The 18,386-nt window shown below is 47.3% G+C and overlaps 1 long non-coding RNA gene across 1 annotated transcript; it reads left to right on the top strand.

Annotated features, from left to right (window-relative positions):
* Positions 1-425: 425 nt before the first annotated feature.
* Positions 426-6,036, top strand: LOC134428361 (uncharacterized). Its single transcript, XR_010030374.1, has 3 exons — positions 426-678; positions 4,958-5,211; positions 5,874-6,036. It is a non-coding gene; the product is annotated as an uncharacterized LOC134428361 (long non-coding RNA).
* The last annotated feature ends 12,350 nt before the right edge of the window (positions 6,037-18,386 follow it).

Genomic DNA, 18,386 nt, shown 5'->3' with positions numbered 1-18,386 from the left:
TTACTAGAAATGGAACCTTTTTGGTCTTGATCTTCCCAGAGAGGTGGGCACACACCCCTCACACACCCACCTCAAAATTTATTTTATTTTTATCTGTTTTATACATTTTTATATATTAATATATTTTTATTTATTCTTTTGTTAAAAATAATAAATCCAGCTCAGCCCTTCCATTCCCTGGTGGGAAAAAAACCCCACCTTTTCTGCTTAAACAATCAAACCAGCATGGCTTGCAATGCATTTTAAACAGTAAAAGTGAAAAAGGAAGCCAGAATTTGCGGTGCAAAGTCCAGCCTGTGGACACAGAACACCTGAAACGCTGAGTCAGGTGAGTTTCACCCAGGGAAAATCTGCTTCATGCCTGGGTTTTGTTGCAGCTGACAAAGCCAGACACTTCAGAGTGAGAGAATTGGCTCTCACACTCGTTTCTGTGGGTGGGAAGGGAAAGCAGAGCTGCTGCCCATACCCTGCAGTGGCTTTGGGAGCTTGTGCCCCAGCACAGAGCAAAATCCTCTGTGCAGAGCTCCTGACCCAGCTCAGTCTGTCTGGATTTCCTGCTGCCTTCATCCCGATGGAGGAGGAGCTGCTGGGACAGCCTGGGGGAAAACAGCTCTGTTGGAGCAGCAGCCTGGAGGGAAAAGTGGAGAAACCTCTGAGGAAGCAGCTGCAGAAAGGGAGGTGAGATGGCAGAGGGGTGATTGCAGAACACAGAGCCAGTCCTGAAGGGCTCCCTGTGCCTGCACAGCACCAGGGGACACTGGAGGACACTGTGCTCTCTTCACAGAGAGCAGCAGGCACAGCTTCTCCAAGGATTTCTCCTGGAGAAGCACAGAGAGAAGAAGAGAAAACAATTCTTATCTCTATTTGCTGCGCCTGTTGTTTGGCACATGTGGAATGCGTTATGGAGATTGTTTACCCAAAGTGATTTGTTAAATGGACACCAGTGAGTGTCAGGACCCAAGACATCCCTCTGGCTGTCCTGAGCAGCCAACACCCCTGCCAGGGGGCTCAGAGACCCTGGTACAGAGCCCAGAACACCTGTGGGTTTGATTGTGACCCGTGGAGCAAATTACCAGCCTTAGATGAAGATCAGCAAGCCACAACAGTTTAGGCAGAATAATAGTGAAGTTATCACAGGGTGGAAAAGTAGATTTTGGGGTTTTTAGAATGGGGTTTCAGGGCACAAGATGGAGGGATCTGGGTATGTCCAGCCTTTCTCCTTCTTCTTCTTGGCCTCCATCTTCTGCTGTGATGGTGGCACTTTTGGATTGGTTTAGAGTAGAAGCTCACTGTCTAACATAGGTGATGGGTATTGGGAAGTAATTGTAAACATTGTACACGTAGTTTTTAGTATAAAGACATAACACTGCCCTGGGGGCAGGCAGAGTGCCTGGAACTGTCCTGCTGGACGGACCTTGGCAGGACAGGAAAAAGAATTTTATAGATAAGACAAAATAAACAACCTTGAGACTGAGAAATGAAGAGCTCTGACTCCTTCTTCCAGTGCCAGGCTGGGAAAAAGAGACTTTCCAACTTTTCTTGAGGTCACTCTGACAAGCTAAAGATCCTGACAAGTGAGGGTTGTTTTGATTCCTTGGCCAACTGCATCAAAGCTGTGTCCTGGCTTTCTGAGACAGTCATGAGGTTTTCTTTAGTATCTTTTTAGTATAGTTATAGTATAGTATTAATGTAATATAATATAGCTTAATAAATAATTGTTCAGCATTCTGAAATCATGGAGTCAGAGCACATTATTCCTGGGCTGGGAGAATCCTGCATCAATAGCAGTGCAGGTGCATCCCTGTCCCCATTTCACTGCTGGGTTTATGGAAGTCAAACTTCTGCCACTCTCTGAGGCTGAAAACACCTCTGGGAGAAAAGCACCTGTGCAAAAGCAGTGTGAGACCCCAGCAGGGGAGCACTTCCACTGGTGGGAGAGTCCTGCACTCACTGCCTGCCAGAACCAGCCAGGGCTGTTGGGAAGGATGGAAGTTTGACAAGAAAGTCTCACAGCTATGTGTGCTTGGCAGAAAGATCTCTGAATGTAGAACCTGAGAGCAGAATAGAGATGGGAACAAGTTTTGATATAGAAGAACAATGGATGTGTAAACTGAGGATTGCTGAGCCAGTCTTAGTGGACAACTAAAAAAGCAAAGGTTAAGTCAAGTTGGAAAGAGATTTTATGATTAAAGGATATGTTGACCACGAACAAAAATATGTTTTTTCCAAGTAGAAACAGGTCTTAGGAAAAGCAGAAAATACCACAGGCAAACAGACATGTTGATGTGGCAAGTAGAAAAAAGGGTCTAAGAATTTTCCAAGTATGTTTTTTCCAAGTAGAAACAGGTCTTAGGAAAAGCAGAAAATACCACAGGCAAACAGACATGTTGATGTGGCAAGTAGAAAAAAGGGTCTAAGAATTTTCCACTGCAAGAAAACTGAGAAACAACTTTAAGCTTAAATTGTACCATACTAACTCATGTGATTGGATATTATTGAACATAATGGTAATGATAGTTATGACAGGCTATAGGTAAAAGTAAAGGTATTGTGTATAATGCTTATTGGTTGTTATGTATTAAGATGCTCATCACAGAAAAATATATAATGCATTGTAACCAGAACTAAAGGGGCTTCAGGCTTCTCTATAGCTGTAGCTGGCAGCTTTAGGTGTGGCTCTGTTACCATGACCCAAAACTGGTGTAAAATCTTCTATACAATAAAGTGCATTTTGAAGAGCTGTAATATACATTAAACAGCATTTTGTATACAATAGAGAGCACTTTATATACAATAAACAGCATTTTGGGAGTCCCACATCTCAGGCTCTTACACAGGGCAGACGGGCAATGGGCTGAAGTCAGGTTTAGTTTTCCCTCTGGGGTTCATAACTCACCTACAAACCTGTCTAGGGTTTGTGCTTTGTGTAGTGTGGGTGGCTGGGTGAGCAAGTGCTTTTTCTCCCTGAAGAAACGACTGAAGTACATAAGAAAAATGCTCTGAAACAGTTCCTTGTGCTAATATTTGTAAAGCATTTCCAGCCCACAGGAGCTCCAGAATGGCACCACAGGAAATCGGTGTTTCCCTCTGGGACAGGGCAGGTCGAGTTTGTGCAGCTCAGGATTATTCCATGCTGTTTCTAGGCATGGAGAAGAGGCTGGTGTGCCCCGCAAAAAACTCACTTTGTGTTATTCTCTGAGAAAAAGTGCATTTTAAAGACATTTTTCCCCACACTCCTGTTCTGCAGCTTGGGCATGGCCAAGTGGGAGCTCTCCAGTGCTGTTTGAGAGGTTCTCTTTCCTTCAGAAGAAAACTGGAAGATGTATTTCATTATACTCTAGAGAGCAGCCAGCTAGCAGAAACAATGAGACAGAACTAATTAAGTTTTGAAATTTATTAGGATGGGCTTTTTTCCTTGCATCCTGCTCTGTAGTGATGCCTTTTGGGGCTACCTAAAAACAGAGGCCAGACAAAATTAAGGTAATAAAAAGCAGGAATATTTATTGAAGGGCCTTCAGGCACATTTCAGGCAGACAAAGCCCTCCAGGGCCTACACCCAAAATGGATGATGGTTTCATAGGTTTCACACTTTTATAAGTTTGGCCATTTGTATATTGGGGTTAATCTGCCAATTACAGTTTCAGCTAATGAAGTCATTGACCCAAGTTTGCTCCAAACTCACTTTTGTTTCCATCTCTGGGGCCCGAGGCAGTGAGGTGTCCTTGATTGCCAGGCCTGGAGAGGAATTGTTGTGTCTGCCCCAAATGGGGAAACAGCAGCTCACAATGATTGTGGAGTTTGGAGTTACACACTAAAGAATTGCAGGGTTACAAAGGTAGGGAAAATATAAAAGCTAAAATGCAAAAGCAGCAATGGCTGCTGGGGATCTCCCTGAGGCAGCAAACACCCAGGCCCAGATTGAACCGTGCTGCTCCAAACAACCTCCCAGTGACATTTCACAGCCTCAGGAGAGCTCTGCTCCCAAACTAAACCTTCCCTCAGGGATATTTGCTTTGCCTCTTGGATGGGGAGAGTTCTGAGTCAAGTGAACAGCAGGTACATCTTGTAATGGAAAGGACATTTCTCTCTCTGAGTTTCCTGGCTCTGACGTAACTGGGAAGATGATTTCTCAGTGTGTCAGCTTTACTGTCAAGCCACAGCCTCGTGCTCACCGTCAGGGCTCCAATTTGCTGTGCCACACCAGGTTTTACAGCTGGCATTTCATACCTGGCCCTCCCTGAGTGCTAATCCCAGGCTGGCCCTGCAGCTCCACCAGGGCTTGGGCAGCCAAGGGATGGAGGCACTGCAGGAAAACGCTTCTTTTCCTTCTAGCCACCTCCATCCCAACCCTTTCCATCTCTGCTGTGCATGATGGTTGGCAGAGGTGATGGGAAGTGATGAAGAGCTGCAAAGCTCTGAGCACTTGGAGTGTTTACCTGAGCACCAGAATCTTCTGGAGTTTGCAAAACCAGGCCGGAAATTGCTCAATGACAAAATTTCTATTCTTTCTCCTTCCAGTCAGGCTAAAAATAAAAGATAGTCCTTGTGCCAGGCTCATTTCTGCTGCAACCACACTGGTCTGAGCAGAGTTAATGGGGGTAAGGATGGGCCTTTACCATGTTGTTTTTCAGCCGTGCAACTTCCAGTCACAGCCAGAGCAGGGAAACAGAAACCAGTGGTGGGTGAAGCAGCCCAGCACTGCTCCCCTGGGCTCCTCACACCAGCAGCTCCCCAAATTCCACCTCACCTCCTGCTCAGCACCAACAAGGTGTCTGTAAGGCAGCTTTTGGCTGGAGAGAACTGGGGCAAGGCCCAGCTCAATCCCATTCCTGTAAAGTCCAGGCTTTGTGTTTAGGCAGGACCTGGGTGCACCTGGAGGAGGTTTGAAGCTCTAATGGCCTTGCTTTTCCCCATCTTTACAAAATTGGCATCTAATTTTGGTTTTGTTTGCCTGTAGGTGATGCATTTCTCCTGGAAGGCCCATGAAGAGTGGAGAAGACAATTTGTTATTTCACCAAGGGTGAGAAGGAGCATTGCCCAACCCGATGGACAAATGGCCTGTGCTTCCACCCCAGCAGGGTCACAGCTGCAGTGGGACTGAGTGAGGGCTGTTCATGGAATTCCTGACATCCCAATGAGGTGCTGGGAGACAGGAATATGGGACACAGCCAAGACACCAAGCTTCTGGCTGGACACTCTTTCCCATTCCAGGTATTTCCCCATTCCAGCACACCTATCTCCCACACAGGGGTAGTTTTGCACCTGAATTTCCATCCTAGCATCACCCCCCAGCTGGGCTCAGGGGAGGGACAAAGCTGCCTTCATCCCCATGGAGGGAGGAGCTGCTGGGCACCCTGAGGGAAAACAGCTCTGCTGGAGCAGCAGCCTGAAGGGAAAAGTGGAGAAACTTCTGAAGAAGCAGCTGCAGAAAGGGAGGTGAGAGGGCAGAGGGGTGATTGCAGAACAGAGAGCCAGTCCTGAAGGGCTCCCTGTGCCTTCAAGACCCAGGGAGATGTCCCAGCACCAGGGGACATTTTGCTGTAGCAAGTGACAGAATATTCTGAGCTGGAAGGGACCCCAAGGGTCACCCAGTGCCAGTCCTGGCCCTGCCCAGACCCCCAGCAATCCCACCCTGGTGCCCCAGTTCTGCCAGGGAGGACCAGGAGCACAGCCTGGGATTAAATCACTGCCTGTGGGGGACAGGATCTGCACTTGCTGAAAAGGGATGGGAAACTCAACTGGTGCTGCATGGACTGAGGGAATCAGAGTAGCACAGAATATCCTGAGCTGGGAGGGACTGAAGGGATCTCCCAGCCCAGCCCCTGAGTGTGTGAGCAGTGACTGCAGCCCATAAATAACTCTCTCTTTTACAGCACCCAGGGAAGTGTCACCAATCCCCAAGGACACACATTGCTCCAGTCATCACCTCTCAGAGCCAGTGAAAAGAACATTCCCAAGGATGGCTTGGTGTGTGCAAAGTGCCTCATGGTTGGTGCAGGGCAGGCAGGTGCTGGTACAGAGCTGAGCACGGGAAATCCTGAGCTGGAAGGGACCACAGGGATCATCAAATCCAGCCCTGTCCCTGCAACCCCACCCTGGGCACCCCTGGCAGCACTGCCCAAAGGCTCCTGGAGCTCTGGCAGCCTCGGGGCCGTGCCCATTCCCTGGGCAGCCTGGGCAGTGCCAGCACCCTCTGGGGGCAGAGCCTTGCCCTGAGCTCCAGCCTGAGCTGCCCTGGCCCAGCCCCAGCCATACCCTCACAGTGCCCTGTCACTTGTCAGTGTGACAGATTTGTGTCTGTCCTTCCTCATCCTCTCACGAGGAAGTCACAGGTCCACAGACAGTGATAGGAAGGTGACATCAGCTCTGGCTGTGCTGAGCTCTGCTGGGAACAGGAACTGAGCAGCACAGGGCAGGGCTGGCTGTCCCACTCAGCAGCTGAGGACATTGCAGAAGCCACAGGGTGACCTGAGATGCCTCCTGAGAGAGTCTGGGCTGTGCTCAGGGGTGGCTGCGTCACTGCTGCCAGGGGAGGAGGGAACTGGGCCCAGTTTGGGGTTTAGAAACCAGCAAGTCCCAAGTGCCTTTCAGGAACTGCTTGTGTGTGGCCCTGAGCCAGGACATGGCTCTTCCTTTGGACCCTGTGAACTTCCCACCTCCCCCATGCTGCCGCCCACCCTTCAGAGATGTGTCTGTACATCCAAGGGGTGTTAGAGGGCTACACTCAAACACAACACCCAGCAGAGTCACTTCAAAACAGCCCTTTCAGAGCCCTCGTGCTCCTGCCACACACAGGAGAAGCTGCTCCCGCGGAAAAGTCACACTCCAGCATCGTGTGACATCCACAGCTTCCTCCACAGCCACTGCCAAGCTCACAGAGACATCTCTGAGCACTGCAGAACAGAAACCTGTCCCTGCACAGCACCACCGTGTTTGTTCAAAGCAAACACAAACCTCTCCACCTCCTGCCAGGTGAGGAATGGCTCAGCCAAGAGGAGAAGCTTTGGGTCTCCCTTTTCCACCTGCTCCACATCAGCCTTGATCTGCCCAGGGCTCAGGTAATCAGGATGGATCTGGCTGCATTCCTGGAGGTTCCCTGCTGAGCCATTCCCAGGGCCATGGAAATGTCTCAGATGAGCAAAAGGAATCAGCTGGGGGCAGTTTCTAACACAGCAGAACCTGTTGCTGTTAATAACTGCAGGCTAAATCTTACCTGGCTTGGAGCAGGCATCTCCTTTCCTTCTGCATTTAAAAAAAGGTGAAACCACCCCAGTTCTGGCGTTGGAGCTCAGAGCTTCAGCCAAGAGGTTTAATGGTTGTTCTGGTGCCACAGCCAAGCTCAGAGAGCAGCACCATAAACCTGGTTTGGGTGTGGACGTGCTGCTCTAAGTTCAGATCAAACAGGAGGGATGTGCCTGAACAGGACAGGATTATCACTCGCTAATGAGCATTTCAGTGAGAGGTTATTGCTCTGCTCTGTGTGACAAGAGGGTGAGAACTGGGGCACTGAGGTGACAGGAACAGGAACAGGGCTCCGTGGGCTGTGTTATCACAGGCTGGAAGGAGATAAGGCTCAGCTCCCTCTGCAGAGATTTCAACAAAATTGATAATTTAAAACTCTTGCAATGTCTAGCAACAGTAATTATATTTCATACCTCAGATGACTTAAAAAGATTCTCCAGTATCCTATGGTATCTGTGACAGGGAGAACGTGAGGCTGAGCATTCCCTTGGGGCAGGATGTGCAGATCACTGGGAAAGAAAAGAGTGGATAAGGTTAGGCTGACGTGCAGATCCTGAAATTTTTCCAACCTTTTCTCATTTTTTTAAACAGTTCTGAGCTGTGGAGGGAAAAAAAAATTAAGCTCAAGGACATTTAATTTATACATCCAAAACAACAGAGTTGGGACCTTGAGTTTCTGACCCTGACTCCACTTACTCAGTTACCACAAATGACTTCAGCAGCCACCTCTTAAATCAGCTCAAAAAATGCATGGAAATATTTAGCAACAACAACGAAAAAATCCACCTCATCTTTCCATTTAGTCAGACACACATTGGCAAGCACCTTTTGGGCTGACACAAAAGCCAACAGCAATGGCTGAAAGCGTCTGCGGTCCCCTAAAAGTCCCCTGGCCCCTGCTGGCCCCTCTCTCGGTTAAAGTTCACAGAGAACAGGTACAGGGGACAAAGCTCAATCAGGAAACAGAGTATGGGGTGGAAGGGGAATTCAACAAAGCAGGCCTGCTGGTTGTGCTGAGGTCGGGAACACCTCCAGCACCCAGTGCTGACGGTGTGATGTTCACTCCAACCACATGAGAAAGGACTGTCAATGACTGACTGCTGACTCAGCTGCCACCATTACTCACTCACTCTGTCCCTCCTGCTGCTTTCTCTGCTCTCCTTCACCCTGCCAGGCACTGGGAGGCACCTCTCGGTCTGTGCCTTCATCACCAGCTGCTCCTGCCAAAGGGGACTGTTAGGGAAGATGAAACAGGAAAGCCTTATAAATATGATTGTCTGGCAAAAGATTTTGAGAATATGGAAACTATAAGCGAGATTGAAATGAAAGCAAGCTTTGAGATCCCTCAGTTACTGAACAACTGGAAAACAATGGTGTGGCCAGCTGAAGGTGATCCCCTTTTGATGGAACAACACCCTCTGCTTGCAGACAGGCCCAAGGGTCAGAGCAGACCCTACAGCTTGGCAGAAGGGGCCCAAAGAGGAGTTTTTAGGGTTTAAAATGTAACACAGTGTGGTAATGTAATGATTCTTATAGGCTGTATGGAAATGCTGTAGGATTTGTATCTTGTACTAGATTGGTTAGTGAGAATCAGAATATTCAACACAAAAGAAGATTTGTTGTATTGTAATGGGAACCTCACTCTCTTACCCTTTTACTCTCTTACCCTTTTACGCTCTTACCTTTTTAACTCCCTTACCCTCTCATCCTCTCTCCCCCTCTCTTCTCTCAGGCCTGCTCTGAGCTGTGTTTGGCAGCTCCCAGCAGGGCCCTGCACCCAGGCCCTTTGCAATAAACCCCAAGTTCCAGACCTGGCTCCAGAGATCTCTTGTCTCCATCGATCCCAACCATTCTACCCCCCAACACTCCTACAGGGGACAGCAGGCAGAGAGGACACGAGGTTGAGCCCAAAACTCCCCAAACCCAATGTTTCATCACATCCCACCAACCTGCACCAAACAAATCAAACCTGCCTTGAATCCTGACTTCCTCCAAGCATCTCTCATAGCCCAGAGAGGGACCTGCAGCAAATCTGTGCCATGAAACCCCACTGAGCCACAGAAACCTCGTGTCTCCCCCCTCTTTTCCACACAGCCAGGCAGTTTTGCAAGCAGAAGGGTTGATCAGGACGGTCCTGCCAATTTGCCTCATCACCCACAAGATTTTCCTAATTTTGCTGAGATTTGGAACCACCCCAAGAGACTTGATAGACTTTTTTATTTGGCTGTGAGTGCTGGCTCAGGCTCTCTACTCCTCCACCACTTTGACAGTAGCCAGAGGTGTCTGGATGTTTGCACAGGAGACATCTGAAAGGTGGATACACCAACAATTCCTGATCTCAGATATAAATCACACCTGTGTGCTCTGCTGCCTGACAGTGGCAGCTCTATCCATCAGCAGATCAATTATGCTAATCACACTCATAAATAACTCTCCTGTTGGTAGAAGTAGCTCTAGGTGTGAATGTGACTTGTCTAACATGCTGAGGGGCAGGATCGCTCATCCAGCATGAACTCAAGCAGAGTTCTTAACTCTGATTTTTGACCTGATAATTCCACCCAAGAAAAATTGTTCACCCATTCACTTTTATTGTTCTGCATCCGTTGCAAGTTTGGAGAAATTTCATGCCTGCCATTCCTACTCTGGGCTTTTCCCCATCCCCAGGTGCTGCCGTCTCAAGCAGTGTGGGAATCTACAAAATTAGAGGGAAAATTAGAGGGTTTTGGGAAAGCTGCAAAAGGCAGGCTTCAGATACAACAGAACTGTGAGTAGAGCTAAGCAGCAGCCATGAGATTGGTCAGCAGAAAAATTATTTAAACTGTAGAAAAAGCAAGGACAAATAGAACAATGGCCTGTGTATTAACACTTGTCTAGAATAACTCCCTAAGCTACAGAAAGTTTATCTAGCAAGATATTAGGAAGGTTAAAGCTTAATAATGGAGCTCTGTGTGTTATGTTTTAAGGCTTAGAAGTAGGTATTGTATTGGAAATAAGCAAGCATTGTTTGAACCAAAGGTCCGTGTGCTTATAGTGATTGGATAGAACTACTGTCAGTGTGCTTTTGTTTTGTGTGATTGGTCAAGAAGCTTATAAAGTAAGTTGTAACATTAAGTTTTTTGGCCTGCTGCCTAGATTATGAGCTGCTGGCATCTTCCCATTGTCATAATCATGTAATGAGACTGATGCTGGAAAATAAACAGCTCGAGGCGCTTTCTACAGCAGTCCCATCTCATTCGCATCTGTAAATAGCCCCCCTTGCTGGCATCAAAGCAAAACCCACTCAAACACCCAGAAATTACTGGAAAGCTGCTATTGGAAAGTAGAGATGCTCAAAAATCCTGCAGCTTCCTGTGGGCCAGGCCCTCACTCCTGCTGTCATCACCAGCTTCCCCTGTGAGCAAAAACCATGTCTGGCATCCTGTGCCCACAGCTGGCAGGAGGTGACGTGATTCTGTCACTTGGGTGATTCACAGGAGGTGAGTCCCTTCACAGCAAGGAGCTGACAGGGCACTGGGGACTCATCAGCCCTGCCCACGGTCCCCACAGTGTCACCATGGTATTTTCTGAAAAATCCTCTTTGCCCAGGATTTTCTCCTGGGAAGCTGAGAAGCCTCAGAGAGGAATGAAAACAACAATTATCTGATTGCTGCTCCTGTGCTTGCTGCTTTGGAGTGTGGCTTGGACATTTTTTACCAACAGGTGAATGTTTGATTGGTTCCATGTGAATTATTTTTAATTAATGACCAATCATGGTCCAGTGTGTTCAAGGCTCTGAGGAGTCACGGGTTTTTATTATTCATTCTTGTGAAGCCTTCTGATAATTTCTCTTTCTTTAGTATAATTTTAGTATAGCATAATGTAATGTAATGATTAATATAATATAATATAATATTATCATATCTATCAGCCTTCTGAGAACATGGAGTCAGATCCTCATCTCTCACCTCATCCTGGGCACCCTCACAAACACCACAGCTCCCTGGGGTTGTCACCAGCACTGGGGAACAAGGTTGCTGTGCTGTGTCCTGTTAGTCTTAAGAGCTCAGGGTGGTGGAAATGGGAATGTGATCAGCCCAAGCAGGACCAGGGGACCTCTCAGGGTCATCTCCTGAAAGCCTGGAGACATGACAGACCCTTCAGGCCAAAAGATTTTCCATGCCTGGAGCCCATCCCAGCAGCTGTACCTAATCAAAAAAAAAAAAAAAAATCCTCTTTTTGTATTTTACTTTTAAGGGGGATTGGAAATGACCTTAAAAACCATCTCACCCCACCCCCTGCCATGGGCAGGGACACCTTCCACTATCCCAGGTTGCTCAGACCTGGACTTCGACACTTCTAGAGATGGGGCACTCTATGTTTTGAAGATGATTCCAGGATTTTCTGCAAACCCAGCTCCTCCAGGAGGCCCTAGAGCCCAGCCAGGGAAGGGCTTTGAGCAGCTTTATCAGCACTCATGTGACACGGTGGGGCACGGGGTGTCAGCGCTGCTCCCTGCTCAGTGATAAGGCTGTCACAGATCCCTCCGGGCTGCACACACCCAGAGATGCCTTTATCACCCATTTCCTACTGATAAGGGGCTGAGACACGGAAAAACTCAGCCTGCACTGGAGCCCCAGTGCCTCACCCATCACTGAGTGTGTGCTGCCCTGTTTGAGCAGTGACTGCAGCCCATAAATAACTCTCTCTTTTACAGCACCCAGGGAAGTGTCACCAATCCCCAAGGACACACATTGTTCCAGTCATCACCCCTCAGAGCCAGGGAAAAGAACATTCCCAAGGATGGCTTGGTGTGTGCAAAGTGCCTCATGGTTGGTGCAGGGCAGGCAGGTGCTGGTACAGAGCTGAGCACGGGAAATCCTGAGCTGGAAGGGACCACAGGGATCATCAAATCCAGCCCTGTCCCTGCAACCCCACCCTGGGCACCCCTGGCAGCGCTGCCCAAAGGCTCCTGGAGCCAGGGAGTACTGAGAACTCTAATTTTCCAGTTAAGTGAGGAAGGACGATTTATGAGATCTTCCATTATTTGCATTATTTGCATCATGCTGTTTCATGTACAGAAGTCTGTAGGCATGTGATACTCCATTGTGGCCTCTACGCCCTTCAGTTTCAGCCTTACCTATAGGCAAAAGCTCTTCCCAGACAACTCCAGATGTGAAAAAATTTATTCAGATGTGAATATCAATTAATTTATTGAAAAGAGTTTAACTGAGAACTACATATTTCCCCAAACCCACATATTCTTCCATTGCATCATTGGATCACTGAGAAGAACCTTTCCCTGAGCTCAGCCTGAGCTGCCCCAGCCATTCCCTGGGCAGCCTGGGCAGTGCCAGCACCCTCTGGGGGCAGAGCCTTGCCCTGAGCTCCAGCCTGAGCTGCCCTGGCCCAGCCCCAGCCGTGCCCTGGCTCCTGTCCCTGGCCCAGAGCAGAGATGGGAGCTGCCCCTCGGGAGGAGCTGCAGCCCCGGGGAGCTCTGCCCTCACTCTGCTCCAGCTGAGCAACCCCAGAGCCCTCAGCTGCTCCTCACTGCCCCTCCAGAGCCTTCCCCACCCCTGTGTCCCTCCTTTGGACACTGTCTCACAGCTTTAGATCTTTATTGCAGTGCCCAAAACTCCCCCAGCACTTGAGGCTGCCCCAGCCCTGGGCAGGACAATCCCTCCCAGCCTGAGCAGTGATGCTGTCCCTGATGTCCCCAGGACAGGGATGTCCCTCCTGCCTCCAGGGCACTGCTGACTCACATCCAGCTGGCCAAGTCCACCACCCCCAGATCCTTTCCAAGCTGCTGCTCTGTGTTTTCCTCCAGCCCTTTGCCCTGGCTCCATTGCTAGACTGGGAATTCCCACTGCAGGTCACGAGCTGCACAAACCCCTGGCTGGTTTGCTTTTCCACCCTGTAAATAACCCTCATTTCCCAGCCTGCCAAGTGGAAGCAGCTGTTTGAGCAGTAAGGTGCTTATCTGGGAATGTAAAGCCCTTGAATGAGCTGTTCCAGAGCGGGGAGCTCAGATCCGGTAACCCGGGCTATTTTTAAGTCTCTTGTTTTATTCAACACAGCTGAATTTCCACACTAGCCCAGATATAAATAGAAATAATCCAGGATATAAATAGAAATTAATCCAGGCCTGGTCACGGTTATCTCCTGCAGCCCTTGCTCCTGGCAACCAGACAGGGGAGGAAGGACCCAGACATCACCAGGAATGTGAGCAGCCTTGGACCTGCTCACACAACAGAGATGAGGTCACCTCTTTGTAAGGAAAAAATGTCAAAAATTACTTGCCCAGGACAAAAAGAGGCCTGGGAAATCATCCCACACTCAGCTTGGCACACACTGTGGGAAGAGAAGGATGGTGCTTACAGCAAACTCAGCTCTGTTGCTGCTCCAAGCTTCTTTGGCTGCCAGTATCCCAGTGAGGGAATGGGCACCTCTGGGTGCTGAAATGGGGTGAATTCCCTGGCCAGGGATACACAGAAAAGGATGGTGGGAGGAAATAAAATCCAAAATGTTGTGCCTAGCATGGGGAAGAAAATATATGATATTTAATATATTATATTAAAAATATATGTGATTCTATACAAATATAATCCTAGAATCCTGTTCCAAGGAGTGTTGTGGAGCTAAATCATAGAGTCACAGGTTTAGGTTGGAAGGGACCTTAAATCCCATCCAGTGCCACCCCTGCCATGGCAGGGACACCTCCCACTGTCCCAGGCTGCTCCCAGCCCTGCCCAGCCTGGCCTTGGGCACTGCCAGGGATCCAGGGGCAGCCACAGCTGCTCTGGGCACCCTGTGCCAGGGCCTGCCCACCCTCACAGGGAACAATTCCCAATTCCCAATATCCCATCCAGCCCTGCCCTCTGGCAGTGGGAGCCATTCCCTGTGTCCTGTCCCTCCATCCCTTGTCCCCAGTCCCTCTCCAGCTCTCCTGGAGCCCCTTCAGGCCCTGTCAGGGGCTCTGAGCTCTCCCTGGAGCTTCTCCTCTCCAGGTGAGCACCCCCAGCTCTCCCAGCCTTTCCTCACAATATATTTCATATTATGAGGATATAGATACAGATACAGATATAGATATAGATATAGATGATATAGATATAGATATAGATGATATAGATATAGATATAGATATAGATATAGATATAGATATAGATATAGATATAGATATAGATATAGATATAGATATAGTTATAAGGCCAATGACTACGAGAGAGTCACCAAATTCCAGCATTTTCCCAAAGGCCTGGCTATTCCACAACAGGGGCTGCTCAGAGGATTTGTTTCCCTTTTCCCAACTAGAGTAAACAATGGTCCTGCCAGATGGCAACTGAGGAAGAATCTGCACAGGGATCCAGCCAGCAGCATCCTCCAAAGCAGCTGCACATCTGGGAAACCTCACAGCCCTCCCTGCCAGCTGCCAGCACATCTGCACCAGCCCTGCCCCAGAGCTCTCCCTGCCCCAAAAAGGGGCTTTGGGGTGGGTTTGGGTCCAATAGCACCTCCTGGGTCACCCCCTATTCCCCTGCCAGGTTTCAGAGGTCAGGGCTGTGAAAGTGGCCCTGATCCCTGCAGGACTGTCCAGAGCTGCACTGGTTTTACTCCTTCTGGACAAATTATTTGAGCTTCCCAAGGAGCAGCCTCTCCCTGATCCTTCTTTGAACTGGCATCTCCCAGCCTGGCACAATCAGCTTTAGGGAAGGGGTTGCACTGAGAATTCTGGTTAAAAATAGTTAACAATAAATCATTAATAGTTAATAATAAATCAGTAGTAGTTAATAATTAATCAGTAGTAATCAACAATAAACCATAATAAAGCTAATAGCTTAAAATAGTTTAAAAGAGAGGATCATTGCCTTAAATGCTTTGTGAGGAGATACAGAGCCCTAAAACAGGAGAAGGGTTTGAGAAGGGCTGGCTCCCAGTCAAGGGGAAGCCTGGGATAAAGCCCAGCTCATCCCAACCTCCCCAGTAGCAGATTTTGCCACAGTAATTTGTAACACAGAAATCCTCCCCTCTCCTCTTTCCATCCTCTCCAGGAGCCACAGTGCCAATGGATGTGGCACCACAGAGCTGCTGGGATGGATTAGGGACCGAGCTTTTGCCACCAGAAATATGGATGAATGCTAATTTATAAATGCCCCTTTAATTCACAGCCTATCAGAGGAAATTAATTCCAAACCATTCTCCAGGAAAATAACAGCTCTGGCAAATTTCATCATGACATTTAATCTCCCTCATACTTTGTCATTTTTTACCCTGTTTAAAATAGGGTAAAAAATATTAAAAAATATTCATAATATTTTAAAAATATTTAACAATATATATTGTTTAAAATATTTAACAATATAAAAATATAAAAATATTTAACAATAAAGTATAAAAACATTTAACAATATAAAGTATTGTTATATTTTAAATATATATCAATATACAATATTTAAAATAAAATATTTAACAATATATAAAATAAAAATATTTTTTAAAATATTTAACAATAAAAGATTTAACAATAAAATATTTAAAAATAAATCAGTAGTAAGGCTCTGGATTCTGTGCTCTCCCCCTGCCTGTGCTGAGGCTGATGAAATCAGTTACCTCAGAGGGGTGGCTCAGGCCTCTGGTTGGGGTTTTCCAAGCTCCACAACCCACAGCACAGAGGGTTGTGAAGTCCCACGGCCAATCTGCCGGGTGGTTCTCAAACCCCACGCTGAGATTTCAGCATCGCAGAAGTTTTGGCTGCCTGGGCTCTTTGCAAAGACATCAATTTCACCCTCTAATAGGCACAGCGAACTTGATTTCAGGCCCACTTACAATGCTGTGAATCCAGGCTAACCACATTAAACTCAGGGCAGCTGATGCCAGAGACTTAAAAACCAGCACAAATAAAAGTCACCTCAGGTGTGTGCAGCCAACAGCCTGGCCCAAGGCCACCCTGGGCTGCTTTACAAAGCAGCCCAGAGAAATTTCTCTATAAATGTTCCATTAATATTAACAGCTAAATCCCTGGCCTGCCTTAAAACCCTCAGCCCCACCTAAGTTAGCAGCAAGAGTTCTGATTTAATTTGCTCCCAAGGCTGCCAGAGCACAGCAGCAGTGGCTGCACGCTGATGTAGCTCCTCTGGACTTAATCACATTTATTTCTGTCTCTAACAGGGGTATAAACACTGCCCTGGCTGAGGAACAACCTCCTGCTCCATCCCTTTTCAAGGCACAGGAGAAAATCTGAATGGAAACCACCAAGTGCTACAACTTCTCCAAATTTTCACCTAAAGTTCACCTAGAGAAAAATTCCCCAGCAGTAGGAAAACAAGTGGGTTATTTTCTCCTTCAAGAAATTATTTTTGAGGCTTTCTAGAAATCTCCAACTACGAGGAAGAACTTTAAAACACACCCTGGAGCTGATGCATCGGTCCTTGAGCTATGCCCAAAACAAGGGGTACATCAGGAAATATTAATTTTTTAATAGTAAGGAAAGACCTTTTTTACTGAAATAAAGGCAGCAGCAGCCAAGCACAGCCCTGGTCCATCCTGCCCCTAATAAATCCTTTGGCACAGATTTCCCTGTGGCTCCAGACAAGCTGAGCTCAGCAAGGCACAGCTCAAACCTTAAAATGTCCCTGATGAACCACGTCCCAAACCAATCCCAAAGTAATGGTTTCACTGAGTGAGGAGGAGGAATTAAACACAATTTAATGTAATTAATAACCATTTAATAGCTATTACCATTTCATGTAATTAATAACTATTTAAACAGAACAGCCTGAGCCAGAGGGAATTTCTTGCCAGCTGCTTCTCTGTCCCACATCCCAGTAAACCCAGCCTGGGCACTGGTTTGTACTGGTGTGATTGCACTGGTGCCCACACCGAGTGAAAAACACAAGCACAGCTTTTACAAACAAGGCAAATTTGGGCTTTTGAATTGTTTCAGATCCTGTGAACAGTCAGTTTTTGTTTCTGTTCATTACGTGAACAGCCTGAAACCTGAAACCAGAAAGAAATCAGAGAGAAGCAGAAGAGTGGGCAGCTTGTAAGAGAAAAGAAAGGCTCAGCAGCAAAACCTCCCCATTCAGAAAAATAGAAAGTGTTAGGAAGAACCAGCAGAGTGGCAAAAGAAGACTTTCAGAAAATCAGAATGAGAAATACAACATCTAGAAATGAGGATATCAGCGTAAATACCATCCAAGAGAGGCACGGGGATTTAGTGATAAATGTTAAGATGTAAATGAGATAAATAAATGTAAATAAAAGGGTTAAGAGACATGCAAAAAAAAACGGGTTCTGAATTCTTCTGAACTAAGAGAAGAAAAGCAAACAAGGGAAAGTCACAGTATTAAACACCCTTCTTGTTTCAGTTTTCTGAGAGAAAACTCATGCTTCATTTTCCCTATGTGCCCAGCAACGAGGCAGGAATAAACTAAAAATAAAGGCTGTCTGTAATACAGTTCTTTATTTATTTATCTATTTATTTTAAAAAGCATCAAATACTCTGGTATTTAAAGGGTAAAAGGCTCCAAGAGCTACCAGGCACCCCAAAACCTCCTTGCAGACAGTGGAAGGGGGTCCAGAGGAAGGCCAGTGATGAGCTGGTCACCCCGAGGGAAGTGGAGCAGGGATGTCAAGAACATCTAAAGAACACTCTGTGCATGAGCCCTCAGATGATGCAACAGCAAGGGAACCCAAATGACCTTACTCAAGAATAAACTGTGCCACATCAAATTCTTTCTGACACCCATCTGGCTGTGGCTATAAGATGGAAGATGAAATATCTCAATTTACAAGGTTTGGGGCACTGTTTTCCACATAGGTCTGAGGTTTTGGGTTTTCCTTGCCAGGCCTGGTTTGCCTGGGTTTTTATAGCCCAAAACCTCCTTGCAGACAGTGGAAGGGGGCCAGAAGAAGGGCAATGACCAGTTGGTCATCCTGAGGGAAGTGGAGCAGGAATGGTCAGGAACATCCAAAGAACACTCTGTGCATGACCCCTCAGATGGTGTAATGGCAGGGGACACCCAAATGACCTAAATTACATTTAGTCTTTAGTCAAGACTAAACTGTGCCAAATAAAATCCCTTCTGACACCCATCTGGCTGTTGGGACAAGAAGGAAGGTGAAATATCCGAGTTTATCAGGATTTTGGGAACTGTTTTCCATGTATGCCT

The sequence above is a fragment of the Melospiza melodia genome, chromosome 22 (assembly GCF_035770615.1).
Source record: "Melospiza melodia melodia isolate bMelMel2 chromosome 22, bMelMel2.pri, whole genome shotgun sequence".
NCBI lineage: Eukaryota > Metazoa > Chordata > Aves > Passeriformes > Passerellidae > Melospiza > Melospiza melodia.
This window is presented reverse-complemented; position numbering and strand designations above follow the sequence as displayed.